Raw genomic sequence first — 3,809 nt, 5'->3', positions numbered from 1 at the left:
GTTGTTCCTAGCTTTTCTGTAATGAATTTCATAGTCCTTGGTTTTAGTCCTAGGTCCATGATCCACCTTGAGTTGGTTTTTGTGTATGGAGTTTTGTTTTTTAAACAAGTAATAGATGTTGGAGAGAATGTGATGAGAAAGGAACTCTTATACATTGTTGGTGGGATTGTAAAATGGTGCAACTATTCTGGAAGGCAGTTTGGTGCTTCCTCAAAAAGCTGAACATAGAAATTCCATGTGACTCAGCTATTCCACTACTTAGAATATACCCTGAGAATATGAGAACTGTGGTGCAAACTAGGATTTATACACGAGTGGTCATAACAGCATTATTCACCATCACAAGAATATGGAAACAGGCCAAATGTCCAATCACTAATGAATTGAGAAATTATGGTTTATTCACATAATGGAATGCTATGCATCATGCAGGAGCAATAACTTGGGAAATTATTAGCTAACTTGGGAAAGACGGGAGAGCATTATACTGAGTGAACTAACTCGGTCCCACAAAGATAAATATTGTATAAGACCATTACTGTAGAATGAGTATAAGGATCCAGGAGGGGTAGGAGAGGCTAGAAGCAGAGGAATGTGGATTTGCAGGGGGAAGGGAGGATTAATCATTGGGTTGTACTATTTGATGGGGGGGAGGTGATAGAAATTGAATGAATTTGTTCAAATTTGTATTAGAATTTTTAAATAAACTATAAAAAGAGAAAGATAAAGATCTTTATTATAAGTTTAATGGTAGCATAAATATGTCATAGATAAGAAGTTATCATCAAATACACGTTGAAATAAATATGGAAAGTATAACGCATATTTAGAACAAAGTACAACGTTGCCATTGACTTTTGAGTTGATTCCTAGGCATGTGGCCCTGTGTGGTACAGTGTAGAACTTCTCCCTCATGTTTTCTTGGCTCTAATATTTATGGAAGCACCCAGGCGCTTTAAAAAAAAATCACTGTTCCTTCCGCCGCGGCAGCCATCGACGTGCAGCAGCCATGGCAGTGCGCTACCCTATGGCCGTGGGCCTCAAAAAGGGCCACAAAGTCACCAAGAACGTGAGCCAGCCGAGGCACAGCCGCCGCCAAGGGCGCCTCACCAAGCACACCAAGTTCGTGCGGGACATGATCCGGGAGGTGTGTGGCTTCGCACCCTATGAGCGATGCGCCATGGAGCTGCTCAAGGTCTCCAAGGACAAGCGGGCCCTCAAGTTCATCAAGAAAAGGGTGGGGACACACATCCGCGCCAAGAGGAAGCGAGAAGAACTCAGCAATGTCCTGGCTGCCATGAGGAAGGCAGCTGCCAAGAAGGACTGAATGTGCCCCACTGTCCACCAAAGCCCATCTGATGTATTAAAGTGTAACCAACAACAACAACAACAAAAAATCACTGTTGCCACAAGGGTTTCCACCATCTGCTTTTAGATTGTTAAGTGCAATATGTTCTTGCCGTTGAAGGGCCTTGAAACATATTTTTAAGTGCCAAGTAACAAAAATGTGCAAATATGTTACTGATAGAATTATAAATTTTCATTGAATAAAATTGCAGACAACCTAAATGAATGGAAAAATAAACCAGGTCCTTACTGAGAAATCCCAGTTACAAAGAGAAACTTCCTTTAAAACAGTGGCTATTGCATAGTAGTGGGAGAAGAAGAAATTCGCTATCAGAAAATTGTCAGTCATCTCTAAATTGTTCTATAGATTCAAAGTTTGTTCATTTAAAACTCCAAGTGGAATTATCATAGGGTCTCACAATTTGATGGATGGAGGGAAGAGTGGGTTAAAGAAAGGGAGGAAATGCAGTGTGAAAACAATGTATACAAATTTTATAATGTTTACTTATATATACTGGTTTACAGTACAAAGTGAAAAATAAAATTCCAAAGCAAATATCTAGAAAATCACTGAATTACAAAAAAAAAAAAACCCACAAAAAACCCCAAAACTCTCAAAAAGGTGATGTTATATCATTTGCCAAGCATATTCCAAAATTAAGGAGCACTGGTGGCATTGTTATTGTTGTTGTTGTTGTGTACCTTCGAGTTGGAACTGACCCATAGCTGACCCTCCAGTGGGTTTTTAGAGGCAATTAATCGCAGGAGAGGAGGTTGTCCATCCTCCCGCAGAGCAGCTGGTGGCCTCGAACCGCGTGCCTTTGTGATTGCAGCAAAGCTTCTTGCCACTAGGCCACCCAAACATAGTTTGTGGGAAACAGTGATCCTAATCTAAAGACCACACCTCTCTAGTCAATACTTGTTGCTGTTGTTGTGTACCATAGTAGAAAGTGACCCATACCTCACCCTCCAGCAGGATTTCAGAGGCAGTTAACTGTATGGGAGAAGATTGCCCATCTCTCCCCCATGGAGCAGCTAATTGATTAGAACCACTTATCTTTGGGTTACCAGCCACACCTTACCACTGAGCCACCAGCGCTCTTTCACTTCTCAGTATACAGCCTCGAAAACCCCATGGAGGATCAGCTACGTATAAGTTGGTTCAGGCTTGATGGTAATTAATGAGTTAATGATTTTAAAATTGATAGGAGTCAGAAGATGTGGAAATAGCCAACATAAGATGAGAAATATTAGGAGATAAAAAAGGCAGGTTGCTGGCCCTGCTTGGTTTCATAATGTTGTTAGTTTGGTATTCATGGTTTTTTTCCTTTTAATTGTGATTTGAGTGAAAACTTTCACAAATAATTGTTTGCCACTGAATCATTTGCATGTTGTTATTGTTAAGTGCCACAGAGTCATAGACGACTCATAGCGACCCTATGAATGAAAGGCCTGAGCACTGTTCATAGAGTTTCCAGAGGCGAGTCATTTCAGAAGCAGATGCCATTCCTGCTTCCAAGCTTGTTTTAATCAGAAAGCTTCACCAAACACTGTCCACCATGGGTAACCATTATTACATTTGGCACATCAGTGTCACAGTGTTTAGCATCACAGCAACCACGAGTTACCCCTGTACAGCAATGCACAGACCAGTGCTATATCACTTTGTTTGAAAAAAACAAAAAACAAAAAACCAAACAAACAAAAAAACACATTTTAAACCAGGCCTGAATACCAAAGATTAAAATCACATACACACTGTTTTATGGCATTATTTACAGTACACAGACTATAACCACAATCTTCCCACCCCTCCCTGTGATTCACATTCCCATTAATTCTAGTAGCCTGCTCTTTCTTATCTTTTCAGTGTTATTCCTGGGCAAATGCCATCTTTTTCCTTTTACATGGTGGGTTATCTTAAGGAGTGAGTGTCTCCCTGTTGATTGCAAGAATTATAAGACAAACTGGATTGAGACTGCTTTCTAAAGAAAAAAAAATAACATTAAGACAGTATTCAAACTTTGTAAAGAAATAAGAATAAAATAAAATAGGAGTCACAGCATTAATAAGTACAATTTCTGTTTCTAAAATTAAAAAAAAAAGATAGTATAAGAAGTTTCAACCAGAACACAGTTACTAAGAGAAACCTGATTTATAACAGCGGCATCACAGAGTAGTGGGAGAAGGATAAATGAGGCTAGACCAAATCACTATCCATGTGAAAAGGAGAACAGGAAGAAAAGGAGACCTTCTGAGAAAGAGAAATGAGAAAGATTTATTTCATATCATGTGTACAATTCTATTCTCAGAGGAGTAAGGACATCAACAAAGGAGAGGAAAGACTATATAAACAATACACACTACCAAAAGCAATTTACACATTTAATGCAATCCCAATACAAATACCAATCCCATTCTTCAACAAGATGGAAAAGGCAATCTCCAATTTCGTATGGAAT

The 3,809-nt window shown here is 39.3% G+C and overlaps 1 pseudogene; it reads left to right on the top strand.

Moving 5' to 3' along the window:
* The first annotated feature begins 1,009 nt into the window (after positions 1-1,009).
* Positions 1,010-1,327, top strand: LOC102868921 (annotated as a pseudogene).
* The last annotated feature ends 2,482 nt before the right edge of the window (positions 1,328-3,809 follow it).

Source organism: Elephantulus edwardii, unplaced genomic scaffold (genome assembly GCF_000299155.1).
Source record: "Elephantulus edwardii isolate Elephantulus edwardi_28Jun2011 unplaced genomic scaffold, EleEdw1.0 scaffold00370, whole genome shotgun sequence".
Taxonomy (NCBI): domain Eukaryota; kingdom Metazoa; phylum Chordata; class Mammalia; order Macroscelidea; family Macroscelididae; genus Elephantulus; species Elephantulus edwardii.
The sequence above is the reverse complement of the archived record's forward strand: the minus strand, read 5'-3'. Positions and strand labels throughout refer to the sequence as shown.